Below are 19,782 nucleotides of genomic sequence, written 5' to 3' on the forward strand. Positions count from 1 at the left end.
ATTTTGTGTACCTCAGCCTTTATACAGTCCCTGACGTGGTCAGGTTGTCTGTAAAGTTTGTTCTTCACAGGCAGACTGTCACCAGTGTCCACCACATGGGTACACCAGTCAGTTTGACTAGGTATCAAGGAAAACATGTGTTGAAATGATTGTAGAACCTGTCTACATTCCATCTGCTGATGATCAGTGAGGTTGCCTCCAAGGGTCACTCCTTCAACTGAGCCATCTTCAGGGTTCTGAGACAACAGGTCTGGGAGAGGGTCACTCTCTTCCTCCTGTCCCTCATCTGTAGCCATGAGCAAGCCCATGTCTGCCCTGTCAACATATGCTTTTAACCTGTTAACATGGAGTACCCTATGGGGACTCCTGGGAGTTCCTAGGTCCACCAAGTAGGTGACCTCTCCCTTCTTTTCCAGGATTGTATGGGGTCCAGACCATTTGTCTTGGAGTGCTGCTGGGGCCACTGGCTCCAGCACCCATACCTTCTGTCCTGGCTGAAACTCAACCAAGACAGCCTTTTGGTCATGCCAAGCTTTCTGTAAGGCCTGGCTTGCCTCAAGGTTTTTGGATGCCTTCTCCATATACTCAGCCATCCTGGAGCGGAGACCAAGTACATAGTCCACTATGTCTTGTTTAGGCTTTTTGAGAGGTAACTCCCATCCTTCCTTCACTAAACACAGTGGGCCTCTCACAGGGTGCCCAAACAACAATTCAAAGGGGCTATAGCCAACTCCTTTTTGTGGGACCTCTCTGTAAGCAAACAGAAGGCAGGGTAGAAGGATGTCCCATCTTCGCCTGAGCTTTTCAGGTAATCCTTTGATCATACCCTTTAGGGTCTTGTTGAATCTCTCAACAAGCCCATTGCATTGTGGGTGATAAGGAGTGGTGAACTTGTAGTTGACACCACATTCCTTCCACATAGCTGTCAAGTATCCTGACATGAAGTTGGTACCTCTGTCAGAAACCACCTCCTTAGGAAACCCCACTCTGGAGAATACTCCTAGCAGGGCCCTGGCCACAACAGGAGCTGTAGTGGTCCTAAGGGGAATTGCCTCTGGATACCTGGTGGCATGATCCACTACCACCAGTATAAATCTGTGCCCAGATGCAGTGGGAGGATCCATGGGACCCACTATATCTATTCCCACTCTTTCAAAGGGGACCCCCACCACAGGTAGTGGTATTAGGGGGGCCTTTGTTGTGCCACCTGATTTGCCACTGGCTTGGCAGGTCACACAGGAGCGACAAAACTCCTTTGTATCTTCATTCATGTGAGGCCAGTGAAAGTGAGGGACAAGCCTGTCCCAAGTCTTGTTCTGGCCTAAGTGTCCTGCTAGAGGAATATCATGGGCCAAGGTAAGAAGGAAGCCCCTAAATTGCAGAGGTATAACCAACCTCCTGGTTGCACCAGGTTTTGGGTCTCTAGCCTCTGAATAAAGGAGCCCTTCATCCCAATACACTTTATGGGTACCTTGAGCATTCCCAGCAGCCTCAGCAGGAGCCAGCTGTCTGAGGGGTTCAAGAGATGGACAGGTTAACTGAGCCTGCCCCAAGTCAGCCCTGGAAGGTCCCCCTGTCCCCAGAAACTCAACCTGATCAGGTTCAAGCTCTTCAGGGACAATTCCTTCAGGGTCCTCTAGATCATCTTCCTGGGAAGGCTGATCATCACTTTGAGGCAGGGGGGAAGGCACAGCCTTTACCCTCCTGTTCTTCTTCTTGGTAGGTGTTTGGTCCATTGTTCCAGGATCCAAGACCTGTGGTTCAGTAAGGCACTTTTTGGCCTGTGACCTGGTCACAGCAAGGACATGTGGTGCCATACCTAACATCTCTGCATGTGTCCTGTACTCCACTTCTGACCATAGAGAACTCTCTAGGTCATTGCCCAACAAACCTTCTACTGGGAGGTCTGCACTAACCACAACCCTTTTGAGGCCAGTTACCCCTCCCCATGAGAAGTTAACAACTGCCACACTATGTGAAGTAGTGGCATTGCTGGCATTGGTCACCAGGTAATTCTCACCTGGTATGTACTGTCCAGGATCCACAAATCCTAGTGTCACCATAGTGACACTGGCACATGTGTCCCTGTAGGCATGAGCCACTTTTTCATTAATTAAAGGAGTCTGTCTGTACTTGCCCAGGTTACTGGGGCTCACAGTCAGGGACACATCCATGTCCCCATTACAGATCAAGACTGCCTGTGTCAGGGTTATGTCTAAGTCAGAATCTCCTTCAGTTCCCATAGTGATTCCCACTACACCCTTTGTCTGGGGACCAACACTGCTAACAGTAGTACTGGGAGCAGGTGCCTTAGGGGCAACAGTGTTGGGGGCTCCACCCTTCTTACAATCACTAGTCCAGTGAGTTGTATTCTTGCAAAATTTGCACCAGGGTTTCTTTGGACCTTCTTTCTTCTTCCCTTTAGGCTGGGACCCACCCTCGTTAGTACTAGTTTGGGGCCCTGTTGAAGACTTCTGGTCTTTAGATTTCTGATCTCCACCCTTCTGGTCTGTTTTCTTCTGATCACCCCCTTGGCCCTGGTTCTGGTTCTTTTGCTTAACCCTGGTTCTGACCCATTTGTCTGCCTTCTTTCCCAATTCTTGGGGAGAGGTCAGATCTGAGTCAACCAAGTGTTGATGCAGTTGCTGGTTCTGACAGTTATTTAAAATCTGTTCTCTCATCATCAAATTGTACAATCCTGTATAATCAGATACCTTACTTCCCAGCAACCAACCCTCCAAAGCCTTAGTGGCACATTCAATGTATTCAGACCAGTCCTGAGTCTGTGTCTTCTGGGTGTCTCTGAACATTAACCTGTACTGTTCAGTGGTTAAGCCTAACCCATCAACTAGGACACTCTTCAGGACTCTGTAATTTCTGACATTCTCCTCTCTAACAGTGAGGAGTCTATCTCTGCCTCTTTCTTCAAAGGTGAGCCATAAGATTGCTGCCCACTGGTCTTCAGGACCCTGCTGCACTTTGCAGGCTCTCTCAAGAGCAGTCATCCATTTGTGGATGTCATCCCCACTTTTGTAGGGGGGCACAACCTTGGACAGGTTCCTATTGTCAAAGACCCTATCTTTGTCCTTAGGGACAATGCTGCCACCAGTGGGTATAGACCCACTCTCTTTAGGTTGCCTAGCCTTGTTCAGTTTCTCTTCCATCAGGGCTACCTCTAGCTCCTGCTTCCTGATCCTCAGCTGGGCTTCCTGCATTCTGGCCTCATGCTCCCTCCTCTGAGGGGTGGTCATCCTTCTCCTGGAGTGACCTTGAGAGCCTCTAGAGGCATGAGAAGCATTAGACTCACCTGAGTGATTCCTTTGCCTCCCAAGCCCTGTGTTAAGTCCACTGGGGAGATCCCATTGTCAGTCCCCAATAGCCTTAGGTTAGCTGGGCCACGTATAACACTTGGCACTGGGCTAGTTCTCCCTTCATCCTCACTACCTTCTGTATCAGTACCCTTCTCACTTTCATCCTCTGTAGTATGATTCTCATCTAAGGGGTGACTATTGGAAAGGGGTACCTCAGTAGCATCTTCAGAAGGGGGGCCTCCTGTTCCAGTCCCTAAGGGGCCTAACTGGGAGGCTTTCTTGAGAGCTTTCTGATTCTCATCAGCCTGTAAAAGCTCTCTGAGTTCAGCAGAAGTAGGGTTCTTGGGCTGTTTAAGGCCCCTGATATTTGCCAACTGCCTGAGCTCATTTTGATTTAGGGTAGCAAAGAGAGTTGGTGCCCTCTGGGGGTCACTCTCGACAGAGATGGGTACCTTGGACCCCTCTGCCTCCATTGCTCTTAAGTGTGGGTGGATGTGTTGCAATCTACCTACACTTGGGTTTACCTACTAAACCTATCTAGTAGTTGTAGTCAGGGTGTGCTACTCCCTTTGCTCTACAACAACTAAGTTCAGTAGAACTTAAGTATATCTATCTTGTTTTATATGTACCTACAGGTACCAATGTGATCTTTCAATTGGTAACCAAGAGATTACAATGGTAAAACACAGCAAGCTCAAATCCAACTGCTGCTCACCAATGTGAGAAGTTGGCCTGGTATATGATGTTCACTAGTTAAAGTGACCACCTTGTACCATGCCAAGCAACCCTTATGGTGTGGTTGTAAGTCAACCTTTTTGGACTAGCTGCCCTAGTGGTAGCGTAGGCTAAGCAGTCTTTGAGGCTAAACTCGTTAAAGCTTGTTAAGCCGGCTGTTTTACCAAATGTAACCCCCTTTTATACCAATGAAAGGACACCACACAGATATATATTCAAAATATATATGTATTTATTTCTCAAAGTAAACCCTAGACTCTTTATGAGCACAGGAGCACAAATCGTTAAACAAGACAATGTTATAATACACAGAAGTTGCACTTTATATGGATGGGCCCTGGTGGCCACTCAAACCATATACTAAAATAGTGGTATAAGTACCACGAACAGGAAAGGGAAAAGGCCTAGGGCCTCTAGAATCGCTGGGCCTACAAGGAGCTAACTTCAGTTAGTGACCAGGAGGTCCACGGGTTGCGTGTGCAGTGAGGAAAGTCACACGCGTGCTCCCATAGGTTTTCAATGGGTGCGTAAAAGTTACAAAGTTACTGCAGAAAGGGTCTTCTGGATAGACTACGATCTCAAGATTCGAAACACAGACACTAGAGATGATTCTCTACACTTGGGCACCGGAGTGCCAGCTTTACCTCACCCACAGGAAGCGGGTGCATAGGTCTCGAAGTGCATCGGGTTTCTTCTATCGATTCAATGGAGCCTGATGACAAAGATGCTGCAGGCGGTCGGTCCAGAAGAGCTGCGTTGGATCCAAGAGTGGATCGGAGTTGTAGAAGACCTGAAAGCAGAGGGGACAGTGTTCACAGTCACTAGCCAGTGACCGGCGTGGCACCAGGTAGCTACCGGGCGATGTCGGGCGCAAACAGGTGGTGATGTGTAGCTTGTCTCCGCAGCCACGTGGTCCCTGAAGGTCGACGACATCCAGGAGTTTAGTCACGAGCTGTCCCACGCAGGCTCTCGCTGTCGGCGGTGTCGGTGACTCGAAAGAAGCAAACAAGCCTTGGCAAAGGCAGGAGTCGTGGAAGTTCAAGAAAGCTGATTGTTCTGACCAGCAAGGTCAGAGGGGCTGCTCTTTTGGAGAGCAGCTAGGGCCAGTCTGGAGCAACCAGACCAGCATCGTTGATTTCAAAATAGGTCACCAAAATGGCCACTAGCCAATGGGCCAGGGATCGGGCAGGCGCGTCGAGATGCAAAATGCAGAGAGGCCCCACGCAGATCGTGGAGATGCTGGAGGGCTCACCTTTGGTGCAGATGCTGCTCGGGTGTTGGGCTTCTCAGGACCCAAAGCACAACTTGGAGGGAGCCTCTGTTGTTGCGCTTGCAGCTTGTCGTCGGTCTTTCAAGATGGCTGGCTCCACGTGTCTCGGTGCCTCCACTGGTTCCTTCTTTGCAGGGACTGTGGATCGGGCGGTGAGAGGTCTGGAGGTCCAGGTCTTGTTGGGCTCTGGGCTCGGGCTCCGGCAGGAGGCGGCGGCAAAGCAGACGTTCAATAGCTGGTTGGTGCTTGCGTTAGCAAGATGGTCACTCCCTGACCATAGGGGAGATTTCCTTCAGTCCTCTGTGCAGCAGAGCGTCGAAGTTCCCGTCTTCTTCTTGTAGTTAAGTTGATTCCAGGATGTCTGAAGTATTAGGACACAGCTCCTACCTTTAAGCGGATTCTAGGGGTCGGACTACCTGCTAGGTCCCTCCCTAAGGGTGGGACCAGGAAGGGGGGTGGTTACACCCCCAATCCTTTGTCCAGCTCGCCCCAGGTCCGGGGCTGGTGTGCCCCAGGACCAGTTTGAACTGGCATATGCACCGAGGCTCCTTGTGAGCCTCAGGCATGTCTCATTCCATTCAAGCCCTACCGGACCAATACACAAAATCCTGTCTGGGGTGGTGCTCGCACCTCCCCTGGCAGGAAACCCTTTGTCCACGTCTCCCAAGCTTGAAGGACTCCCAGCAGCAGGAGGGCAGACTTGTGTCTGTGGTGGCAGCATCCATTTTGTGGAGCTGAGGCTATGTCTGATTTTACCCGGGTTTCAGGTACTGTACATGTTGTGTCCCTCTAGAGGGGTGGAATGCTAACCCCGTCGCCAGAATTGGCGAGGGGTTAGTATTCCAATTCGTATGACACCTTACTCGACATGTTTTGATAAAGCCAAACCAAAGATAGCATTTAACCGCGAGGTTCATAATGCACTTAAGAGTATATGGTATGACGATATCTGGAAACGGTAGAAGGAAGTTGTTCCGACCACTGCAGACAGGCTCAGCTCATGCCAGAGCACCATCTCACATGGGACCAAGCACTCTGCCTTCAGGATTGTTAAGGCCTGCCATAGGAGTGACTTATAGGTTACCAGGTGTCCCATTTAAGGTTAGGTATAGGTATACTACACCTAAGTAAGAGGTGGTTACAGCAACTTACCCCAGCTGAGTGATCAGCCAGTTGTGTCAAATTTGTTAGGCCAGGCCAGGGGTGGCATAATACATGCTTCAGCCCCTGGCAGGCTTTAGATACACCAATGCCCTGGGTACCTAGTGTACACTGGTACAGGGGCTCACAGGGTGATCCATTTCCAATTGGTTATGCACCTAGGGTGCATAGTGTCAATTTAGTTAGAGAGAACAGCAGGCTGGGGGTCTGATTAGCAGGCCCACAGCCTCAATATGTCCAAAACCAGTGAAGCAAAAAGCAAAAATTTGGGGTGACCATAGGATAGCAGACCCTACTCTCCTACAGTCAGCAAATAACATTCATTTTGTTTTTAGTAACTACTTAATATAAGTGCATTGGTAACCAGTGAATGTTTCAATACTTAGTACTCCAGTCTCAATTAGACCAAATTATATTGCTTAAAGTGGCATTTGTAGAGTCATTGTCATTGAAAAAATTCATTAAAAACATGCGGACCACAGTATTTATAATGCTTTGCAAAAATAATTTGTGTTCCGTGCTGTTGCTTTATGTCATCCATAATTTTCCAAATGTATTTCCTCATCTCGCCAAAAAGAAATCAATTTCATGCTGGGCTAAGCAAAACATGATGCTCGATGTAAAATATGTTCACTCTGCATGTTTGCTGTTTAAGAAAAATGTCCATTTCTCCTCCACAGACAACTTCAATTTCAAACGATGAATTCATAATGGCATGTAAAGAGAACATTCCCCCTCCCCCCCCCAAAAAAAAATATATATATATACCGACCTCTACAGCCATGACGCGTTTCAGCCCGTCAAGGGCCTTGATCACATGACACGCTCTGTCAGGTGGGTAGTTTTTTTATACCATTTTTTTCTATTGCTCAACTAGTGTTTCCTTAACGTGCATAGGCTCAGAATCATGGTAATGAATGACAGATTCAATGGTTGTTAGAGGAACTCAGCAAAAAATTCTGTTAAAATACATTCGTCCAGGTAAAATACCATAACTGGTTGCTTTACTTAAAATTTCCTGTGGTTGGTGGTAGAATTATCACAACCGGTCAAATTTCATCTGTACGGAAATTTTGCTAAAACCTTTAAAAACTGATAGTTAAAACTGAGGTATTCATAAAAAACATAAAAATCATTGATGTACTACATTTCGGTATAAATACCTAGATGTTGAAACCTAAAATTAACAGATATTTTTAACATCAGATAGGTGCAAATTTCACAAAAACAGTACAATTGATATAAACATTTTCATGTAAGCCTAATAGCTTAAAGTGCATGTGCTAGTGCAAAATGTTATGGTACTAAAAAATTCTAAAACCATGTGGAAAAAACTACGAACTCACCCTATGTGTGAAAACTTGTATAAAATGCGGCAGACAGAATATATTGACTAATGTCTAAAATATAATACAGTTTGTGAATGATAGTTTTCAGTAGGCCTACCTAAAGTTATGACTTTAAGATGTTCTGTCATCAGATATTTATAGACAAGTGTACAGTTCTTCAGTGGCGTTCAGACCCCCTGGTTGTTTTGTATTGAGGTTGATGATGTGATTAGCCTCTAGTAGTCTGAGTGCTCTTTCTCTGTCACCGCCTCTTTTGCTGGGTGGGACAGAATCTATTAAAAAGTAACTCAGGCCTATGGAATCCGCTTTGTGTGCCTCACTGAAGTGTCTGGCTACTGGATAAGCTTGGTCTCGATTTTGTATCGCTCTTATGTGCTGGAGTACCTTCTTGTGTCCCTGTAGTATCGTACTACCAATGTAACGCAACCCACAAGGGCACTCCAGCACATAGACAACATGATCGGATTTGTAATTAAGGGACTTAGTGATGGGGTTTTCTTTATCGCTGAAAGGGGTTTTGTATGTAATTTGGTTACTGCCATATTGGCACGCCTTACATACTTTGCACTTGAAGAAACCCCTTCTTTGGGTCAGCCGCGAGGTTTTACTTGGACCATTAGGGTCCTTCTGGACCAGGATATCTTTCATGGACACTGCCCTGCTATATGTGATTGCAGGTTTTCTTGGGAGCAGATGACCAATCGTGGGGTCACTTAAAACTAGGGGCCAGTTTTTAGGTCTCGCTGAGACAGCGCAGCTGTCTCTTTGAGACATTTTGTAAGTGGGCTTTAAAAAGTGCTACCCACATGATTTGGCAGGCCTAAAGCTTGAGTGCACGATGACGTGCACGTGCACAGCTGCTGCTCGCACTCCCTCCTCCCTTCTCCCCCTCCCTTTTCGTCAGCTTCAGGCTCCTTTGATGCTGGCATTCCCCCCTCCCTTCTCGCCCAGCCCTTCTTGTCACCTCGGCTTGTTTTTCTTACCCTCCTCCCCCCCAAACTTGGCTCTAGTTGCACCTCTGTCTACCGAGTTTAATCAATAAAACCAAAGGAATGAATACTAATTCGTATCATGCGGTGTGAGGTGTTTACTTTTTCACAGCTTTGAAAATGATGCCTTCTCTGATTAAAAGTACTTTTCAATATTTGTATCGAAAAAAACAGCGAAGAATCGTGTAATCGTTATTTAACAAAAATTAAGGGATGTTTACGAGCTCAGAACAGAGCCACGCCCATATAATGATGAAATGTGGGCAGATTCCATTACCAATTAATTGACAGACGCTGCCGTTTGAGTTATTAAAATGAGGTGTATGACTAGCAGCTTGTGTAGTAAACACATGAAGTTCAAACAGTGTCATGTGCTACGCCTGAGAGCATTTTTAAAACATTCAGTCCGCGTGCAATGAGAGGCTTGCACGATGGATTAAATGCTTCGGCATATGTAAATGTTTCATAACATTTGTACTTTGTTTTACCAAATGCTGCCCAGACGCGAAGGCCGCTGGACTTCCTTGAAATAAACATCCTCTGTCTCCAGGGCTGTGTCTCAGGAAAGGGTGGCTTTTTTAGACACAAATTGTGTATGCTGATTCCCCCACCCCTCATACACTTAGCAGGGTCCCACAGGCGGCTTCAACAATGGCAGTGGGGCGCCTCTCAACACATCATTAAGGCTGTTTTACCAAATGCAAATACAGCAGAGGCGTTTCAAAGACCGTCTCATCTCTATGTAGAATAGCTCAGCATGGCATAGAAATAGGTGCCATAAAATGCAAATGCCGCCGAAAGCCCCTCTTCGCCATCTTTGTTCAACTTCTTATGGCAAGCTGCCAAGTTCGGAAAAACCTAAGAGCGCAGAAGATGGATGGCAGAATTATTTTAACATATCTAAATAAACCTTTCACACTGAAAAGAGTTAACATTTCAATTGGTTGGCAGCTTTTCATTGATTTATACGTGTGTGTGTGTCACAAGCTGCTGCTCACACATACACAAACAGATGGGTAGATAGATCTCTTTCTCTCTTCAATTTTAAATTACCTTGTTTCCCTTTATCCTTAGTGACGATTAGGACAAGGGCGGGTGACGACAGGATAGCGTGGAGAACGGAAGAAGCAGGCAGGATGTCATAAACTTTGAGCAGACATGCTATTTTTTTCAAAGCTAGACTTTAGAATTCCAAATAAAGGCCAATAGTTTAATTAGCGAGGCATGATGCCAGCAGTAAACCAGAAACGGCTACTTAGATATGCAGATGTTGGAAAGAGTATCTCGAGAATGTATAATATAATAAAAACGAAGGATTTTCTTTCGATTTTAGTTTTGATTTTTGCTTTCATTACATAGTCAACTGACAAAAATCTAATAAATAAAGGGACAGTCCGGTAGTTCTTGTCTTAAGATTTTATCACTAAACTTGACATAATTTCCTGAAGAATTAATATATGATTTGCTTTCAATTTCTTTATTATAGGATTTCCCCTTTTTATACAAAGTCATACACCATATGATGTAATTCAATATTATATGCATATTTCCAGAAGCATGCACACCACACACTGCTGCACACCACACACTGCTGCATGCCGCTGCACGCCACACACTGTTGCACGCCACACTGTTGCACGCCACACTGTTGCACGCCACACACTGCTGCACGCCGCACACTGCTGCACGCCGCACACTGCTGCACGCCGCACACTGCACGCCGCACACTGCTGCACGCCGCACACTGCTGCACGCCGCACACTGCTGCACGCCACACACTGCTGCACGCCACACACTGCTGCACGCCACAGAATGCTGCATGCCGCTGCATGCCACACACTGCTGCACGCCACACACTGCTGCACGCCGCACGCTGCTACACGCCGCACACTGCTGCACGCCGCACACTGCTGCACGCCGCACACTGCTGCACGCCACACTGCTGCACGCCACACACTGCTGCATTACTCACTGCTACACTGCTGCACGCAGCACACTGCTGCACGCCGCACAATGCTGCACGCCGCACACTGCTGCACACCGCACACTGCTGCACGCCGCTGCATGCCACATAGTGCTGCATGCCTCACACCGCTACACAAAACACTGCTGCACGCCGCACACTGCTGCACGCCGCACACTGCTTTTATGCGAGTTTATGCTACTGACATTGTAAATGACAATGCCTTTTATTTGTTTTAAAACCAAAACATAAATAAAAGGCATTGTAATTTTACAATGCCAATAGCTCAAACTCTTATAAATGCGAGACCTATTGCTTTGCAAATGCTTGTTAGTTATAAGCTTTCTGACCTGTTTTTCGTGTTTATTACATTTTAAGATGAATCTATAATTGTCCCCTTCTTTTTGTTTACCTATGTCCTTTGTTGGTTTATAGTTTCCTTCAATATGTTTTCTGAGAAGAGTTTCCCTGGATTTAGACCTACTCTTTTGGATGGCTGAATAAATGCAGTGTGTGGTGTACCCCCTTACCTGAAATCTCAGCTTGCTAATTTCTTGCGCTGTAACAAGATCTTCTTCGGCTCTGCAAATCTGTCTTAGTCTAAGCATCTCTCCGTACGGAATGTTGCGGATGAGATGCTTGGGGTGTGCACTGCCTGCATGTAGTACTGCATTTCCCGCTATGGGTTTTGTGTGTAATTTAGTTTCCAAGTTGCCATCCTTAACAAAGACCTGCACGTCTAAAAAATTGACGCTTTCATGGCTAATGGAGGCTGTGAAGTGTAGGTTCAATCGGTTGCTATTAAGTCCCTCAATGAAACCCTCAGCCTCACTGATTCATCCGTCCCAATTTAAAAAGAGGTCATCAATGTACCTCCACCAGGCCTTAATGTTTTTGGTTACAAAGGGTGTATGTTCTTTTAGCAGAACCAGCTCCTCCCACCAGCCCATGTGGAGACAGGCATAGCTAGGGGAAAAGGTGGCCCCCATGGCTACCCCTCGCAACTGTTGGTACATGCTATTTTGGAACATAAAATGGTTATTGTACAGACAGAATTCAACCATATTTAAAAACATGAGACTGTGTTGAGCATAGTCCGGTCCTCTTCTAGCAAGATAGTATTCAAGAGCCCTTAGTCCATCCCTATGATTTATGGCAGAATAGAGGGATGTCACATCTAGTGTGATTAGTAAGTATTGAGCCCACCATGGATAGTCCATCAATTTCACTAAAAAGTCACTTGTGTCCTTGATATAGGATGCCACATTTTGGACATGTTCTTGTAGATAATAATCTATATATCTAGAGGTGTTTTTGAGTAGACTTTAACAGCGGAGATAATTAGTCTGCCAGGTGGTACTTGGGCATTCTTGTGAATCTTTGGAATGAAATACAAGATGGGGACTACTGGGTTGTCATTTTTCATGTATTTAAACTCATCCAAAGTTAGCAATCCTGTATTCTTCCAGCCAATTAATTTCATGTTGAAGTCATTGATTACCTTACGCAATGTTGGATAGTCACTGCGATGATAGCAATCTGTGTCCTTGAGTTGTTTCATTGCCTCAGTGATGTAGTCACATTTTTTCCATAGTACTACATTGCCGCCCTTATCGGCATTGCAGACAACAATGTCTGGGTTTCTTTTTAGTTTGGACATCAATACATGAAATTGGATCTCCTGTCTGTTGACCTTTTGTTTAATGGAGTTTAGTACTTTATAGTTTAAGTCCATTAATCCGCCCACAACATTGTCATGAAAACTGTCAATCGAGTCTTTGATCATTAGCGGATTAAAAGTAGAGCGAGGCTTGAAAGGAGTTTTGGTTTTATTTGCATTTTAATGTTGATCTCCCTTTCATCACTTGCTATGTTTGAACTGGGCATCAAGTCTTCCATTAGCTCTTGCATATCTGTAAGTAGTACCATGTCTGATGGAGTGAGACTATGTTGATTTTCTCCCTGGTCGTTGGAAATATCCTGACTGACTTGCTGTTGTATCCGTTCTAAGTTCATCTTGCTGTTGATTTCGCTGCAAAAAATGTTTTTTTAGTTTTAATTTTCGTATACTTTTGTAGATATCGAATCTTGTTGTGGCATAATTGGAAGAACTGACAGGGCAGTAAGAGAGCCCCAGGGAAAGGAGTTGTTGTTCCGCTTTATTGAGCATGACATCCGTGAGATTCAAGACTGTAGGATTGGTGTTTAGCTCATTCTGTCTTAACGTCTCCAGTTTCTCTGTTGTTGTTTCTTTTGTTGCGTTTTGCTGCTTGATGCTTCGCTTCCTGGCCCGCCTTCTTTCCCTGTGTTTAGATGTTCTTCTTTTGTTTTGTTTTGCTGTGGTCTTGGGCGCAGGGTCTGCCTGCGCTCTTCCACAAAAAAATCTATATATATATATTTATATGGTGAAGTAAAACTGAATGTATAACCCAACTTGAATACAGCGTTTCATTTACCTGTCTGTGTGCTGTGTGTCCAATTAATGTGCAATTGTTATAAACAAATGGTGAATAATGATAACAATTGTATGAATGCATGTTTCAATTCTTAGATATTTGTTTTAGGAAAACTAGAGTATGCAAAAGCTGAAAGCGAGTAAACTTATTGCATGATTTGAGTTTTATATCTTTTGTCCTGTGACAATAGGAAAAGGATGACGGACTGTGATATTTAAAATACTGATACCAGGGCTCAAAATATTGTCAGGATGAAAGCCTGGGACCCAACGCAGTCTATAAGAAATGTCAGAAGAATTCTGGAGCTAGAAAGGGTGTAGGACCATTCCCACCGATTAGCACCCCACATCGTTCTTTATCTATACCTTGGACGCCTGTTATTGAAGGGATACCTGCATGCTCCTAAGGTATTTTTATCTTTTAGAGGACCCCTGCAGCTAACTTATCTTAAGTGAGCTGTGGAACATAATTCAGCCCTTCCTGGGTTTTAGGGCCCAGGATGAGAGTAAATGAAGGATGTCCACAATAGAATGGTTGTGAGTCTTTAATAAAACCTTTAGAGGTTTTCACTTTTTTTCCCATTTTTATAACTACTTTTTTCCGTTTGGAAATCTTTTGTATCATAGGTATTTGTGGTGAATAATTGATTAGGATGCCATTGTCCTATACCCTGGAATTTTGTCTCTCCACTCCCAGACTATAAGGTGCTTTTTTTGACTGGGTTTAGGTAGTTTGCAACCGCGGGAGTAGCTACTGCAGTACAGCAGAAAAAAACCTTAAAATTATAGAAAATTGTTGGCTGACCAGGGCAGTGTTGGCCAGTAGGATGGGTGGATGAGGGGTTGGCCACATAACAGGTCCTTCAGCCAACCTAACGCTGCGCCCTGCCAAAGGACGTGCTCAGCAGGGAATTGGACACAGGAGTAGCAGGGAGTTGGCCGCAAGACAGGCCCTCCATGCAACCCCCTAATCTTCACAGTCAAAATCTTTTGAAAGGGAGTAAGTTGGGTGATTATGATCAAGAAACCCCAGATTTCACGGAGAAAAACAAAGATTAAAGTATCATTATACATAGGTATGGTAGTAAAGGCTTACTTTACGTTAAAAAAAAACCCTTAGAAATTCACTGAAAAGGCACATTTCGAAGTGATGTGATCAGAGATGTCAACAATTATGTCATTTGAGATGTGATCAGGGATGTCATGAGTGATGTAATATGTGAGGACATAACCAGGGAATGGTGGGGCTCAATTAACTATAGCTGGTGAATTTGTAGTTTTTGGGGGTTTTAAAACGTTACGTTTTATATTATTATTATCATAACACCTAGTTATAAAGTCACTTAACCATTTGCAATTGGTGTTATCGGTGAGTATATGTATGTATGCGTTTATGTATATATATATATATATCTCCAACAAACCGTCCAAGCTTTCAGGGTCGCACTCCCAGCAAACTGCACCATCCGATGTACCTCAAGTTGATATAAACTCGCATTGCTGCTCCCGGTCATTCTCTACAGACCTGACGCGTTTCGAGGCTTCCTGCCTCTTTCTCGAAGGTCATTGGCATGTTGAATCGCACAGGCGGCTCTCTATTCAAGCATTTTATTGGCGCTGAGTGCGCGCATTGCATGTTGGGCTTAGTAGTCCCAGAGAACATATGAATTACCTATAGTAGGTCCTGCGCTCTATTACAATTTTTAATATATATATATATATTCACTGAAAAAACCATAGGTTTCAGGGGCGTTATAGTTAGCTGGACATTTCCCTCGTACAAAACCCTAGAAATTCCCCTGTTATAGTTAGTTCAGCTAACTATAACTCGCGCCCCCGCAATGCACTGCTAATGACGTCACATATTACATCACTCATGACATGGTCAGTGACATCACTGATGACATCTGAAACCACGCTGCATTCATACAGGATGTGTACAAAGGCCAGTCGTAGGTGTTGTGGGATGTCTGCGACCGTGGTCATCATGGATGAGATGCCCAGCATGTGGCACATGGTCGAGTTCACCGTGTGTTATGTTGCCAAACGGCTGCTCCTCCCTTCCACGAGCCCCCACACTTTTGTACGGTGAGCTGTTGTATCTCGTGCACTCGTACGGCACGCGATTGTAATGCCTATTTGCGCATGTCCTGCTACATTCCAACTACAACATCACAGTGCCGTTTGGAGGTGGTGCATACCACTTTACAACATCGACTGCTGCAGCTCTTGTAACAGGCCACACCAGAACACAGAGACACACTTACCGCACTTCCTGTACACGGACATGTCCGAGACACCCCGTTCCCCTTGCCGTATAGTCACACCCCTGCACTGACCTGTGAACCCCAGACCAGCACACGCCAGTTGTGCATGCAGGAGGATGCGTACGTAGCTACACATCCAGGCTCACTGCCAACGCTGAGGTGACAGCACACTGTGATGTTGCAGGGCTCGTGCCTATCATGCTAAGACAATGACCACAGGGACACACTTACTAAGATATGGGTTTGGGGGGCATTGGTGGTCCTGGAGTTGTTGTGATGAGTCTTCTGGCCCTCATGGGTATCCCTGTATCATGCTCATTGACTCTATGGCACCTGTGGATGTTCTGGTGTGGCTCTTGGCTGCGTTCCCTTTCATGGTGCAGGTAGTTGTCCTGCTTAACACCAGCAGAAAGCAGGTGTAAAATCCCTGGTGCTAACGTGTCTTATCACTGGAATTTGTTTTGCATTGCAATTGCTGTGAAAGTTGTGATGTGATTTTTTTCGTGTGCAGAACAATATACGAACTGAGCAGTGTATCTCGTCAAGATCCAGCACCTGACGCACTATTCCCAAGCAATATAAATACAATGAGATTTCTTAATAGATTTCGTGTGTACACTGTAAGTGCAGCCAATACCTCAGTGCAATGCAATACAGGATTTTAGTATTTAGAATAAATCGCAAACGTGCACCTCATGTCTTTTTGCACGGGAACGGCTACTCTCTATTTCATTATCAGCACTTTAACGGAAGTAAAGTTCAGAAAAATCTAACACACTATTCAGAAGTTGGTGCAAACTGCAGATATCACTAGTTTTCCAGCGATAAGTGCCCCAAAATTTAACACCATGGTGGACTCCATCAAATAACAGTAATAAGAACAAGAAAGAGTCACACAGCAATTAAGAGAACAACCAAAATCATTATTAAAACATTTTCAAACTTTATTTTTTATAATAATAAATATATAAACGTTAAACTATTTTCAAACTTTATATTTTTATTAACATAAATATAAACAATAAATTAATAAACAAAATGTAACAACCATAATACAAAACAACAAAGCGGAACACTCCTGTGGGAACCACGGATGTCGATGACAGACCTGCAAAATCAAAAAGATTGTTAAAAAAAAAAACAACATGGTATTCTTGACAAAATACCACAAGAAAAAAAACACAGATATATAAAATGTATACAGCTAACAAAATTTTATAAGTTTAACTTACAAAAACTGTCATTGTTGCTGCTTTAAAATATTTACCGAATCTGAGGAATTTTTTTTGCAGAAGGCACCACGCCCACAACGTTTTCCTTCAGTGGTGTGGAAACTTACTTTTCCCAAGGGGCAAACAAAGATCAATGCCACCTTGGTCACGTGCAAGATTTGCAAAAGAGTTCTGTTGCGAGGGGATCCTAACAAGAAATACTCGTACGGCACGGCAAGTATGATGAAACACCGAAGGACCCTTCATCCAAACAATCTTGCACGAGAAGAGTGCAAACGGATGAGAAACACTCCTATTCTGTATCTGTTAAAAAGAATCACAAATAAATGTATATTAATAACTTTCAAATTTATACTATTCCATTACTGTACAAACACATTTTATATAAAAACTGACTAAGAAACTATAGCCCTGAACCACAAGTGTGACGATCGTTAAAACACTACATGCATAGTGCATACTACTTTGAAGCAGTTCATGCCCTAAAGCCTACCTCACTAAAAGACTACATGCTAACAGACTAAATGATTACAGTACTATAAGGAGATACACTGGGTGAGTGACAGGGTGTTTGCTAGAAGAGTATGAATACTAACTAGGGAATTCAAGGTGTGAAACACAACTGTGTAGGTGATTAGAGGACTGCATCAATACTGCATAGGCATTTAAAGCAGTCCATGTGCTAAGGCCTGGCTCACTGCATGACTACTTGGGTACTGACTGAATGATTAGACTACAACAAAGAGAGTGCCTAGGTGAATTTATTAGTGCTAGGCTTTTCGCACAGGGAATGGATTAGTACTTGGTACTGAATGACTCACTAGAGGAGTGCAAAGGCAGTCACAAGTGCTGGACTGTATGGATACTGACTAGGAAATTGAAAGTGTGAAAGACAAGTATCTAGGTGGTTAGAAGACTGCATGCATAGTGCATAGGGGTTTGAAGCAGTCCATGTGCTAAGGCCTGGCTCAGTGTATGAATACTTAGGCACTGACTGAATGATTAGAGTACTGCAAAGATAGTATCTTGGTGAATTTATAAGTGTTTGGGTTTTAGCACAGTGAGTGGATTAGTACATGGTGCTGAATGGGTCACTAGAGGACTGCAAAGGGAGTGACAGGGTATTTCCTGAAAGTGTATGGATACTGACTAGGGAATTGAAGGTGAGAAAGACAATTGTGCAGGTGGTTAGAGGACTGCATGTATAGTGGATAACGGTTTGAAGCAGTCCATATACTAAGGCCTGGGTCACTGAATGAGTACTTGGGTACTGACTGAATTATTAGAGTACTGCAAGGAGAGTGCCTGGGTGAATTTATTAGGGTTTGGCGCAGTGAATGGATTAGTACATTATGCTGAATGGGTCACTAGAGGAGTGCAAATGGAGTGACAGGGTGTTTTCTGGAAGTGAACGGATACTGACTGGGGAATTGAAGGAGTGAAAGACAAGTGTGTAGGTGCTTAGAGGACTGCATGCATAGTGGATAGGGGTTTGAAGAAGTCCATATGCAAAGACCTGGCTCTGTGCATGAATACTTAGGCAGTGACTGAATCATTAGAGTACTGGAAAGAGAGTGTCTGGGTGAATTTATAAGTGTTTGGGTTTTGGCACAGTGAATGGATTAGTACATGCTGTTGAATGGGTCTCTAGAGGACTGCAAAGGAAGTGACAGGTTGTTTCCTGGAAGTGTATGGATACTGACTAGGGAATTGAAGGTGTAAAAGACAAGTGTATAGTATGTTAGAACACTACATGCATACTGCATATACATTTGAAGCAGTCTATTTGGTACTTAGATTCTGACTAAATAATCAGACTACTTCTAGGACAGTGCTTAGGTAAAACTTTTAAATGTTCAGTTCTGCCACAGTGAATAGAATAGCACATGGTACTACACCTTAGTGTCAAACCCTGACTCATTTTATCAATGCATAAGGAAAGACTAGCTTCTAATGCTACTAAAACTTGACAACATAACAGGTTTTAAATTAGTTATCTGTCAGCAAATACACGATGTTACCAAATGCCTCTCTCACAGTGGTTCTCAAATGCACACAGACTCACAGTGTGATTCTACACAACAACCACTATACCTAGAAGTTTACCAAAAATCATTCACTACTGTAGAAGTGGTAAGCGAACTGCACACAATCTTCATATTTCAGGACTGCACTTTTATGTCAAAGCCTGACTAATATAATCAAAGCATAAGCAAAGACTGGCTTCTAATTCTACTAAAACTTCACAACATGACCGGTTTTAAAACAGGTGTACGTCAGCAAATACACGATGTTACCAAATGCTTCTCTCACAATCCTTACCCAAATGCACACAGACTCACAGTGTGATTTTAGACAAGCAACACTATCCTAGGAGTTTACCAAAACGTATTCACTACTCTGGAAGAGTTAATGGTACTGCACACAATCTACATATTTGAGTACACCACATCAGTGTCAAAGCATGACTCATTTAATCAACGCATAAGCAAAGACTGGATTCTAATCCTACTAAAACTTCACAACATGACAGGTTTTAAAACAGTTATCTGTCAGCAAATACATGATGTTACCAAATGCTTCTCTCACAGTGATCCCAAATACACACTAACTCACAGTGTGATTCTAGACAAGCACCACTATCCCTATGAGTTTACCAATACTCATTCACTACAGTGCAAGTGGTAAGGGAACTGCACACAATCTACATATTTCACAATTGCAATTTACTGTCAATGCCTGACTCATATAATGAAAGCATAAGCCATAACTGTCTTCTAATGCTACTAAAACTTGACAACATAACATGTTTTACAACACTTATCTGTCAGCAAATACACAATGTTACCAAACACTTCTCTCACAGTGGTTCCCAAATGCACACAGACCCACAGTGTGATTCTAGACAAACAACACTATCCCTAGGAGTTTACCAAAACTCATTCACTACAGTGGAAGTGGTAAAGGAACTGCATACAATCTACATATTTCACGTCTACACTTTAATGTCAATGCCTGACTAATTTAATCAACGCATAAGCAAAGACTGG

Source organism: Triturus cristatus, chromosome 1_2, assembly GCF_964204655.1.
Source record: "Triturus cristatus chromosome 1_2, aTriCri1.1, whole genome shotgun sequence".
NCBI lineage: Eukaryota > Metazoa > Chordata > Amphibia > Caudata > Salamandridae > Triturus > Triturus cristatus.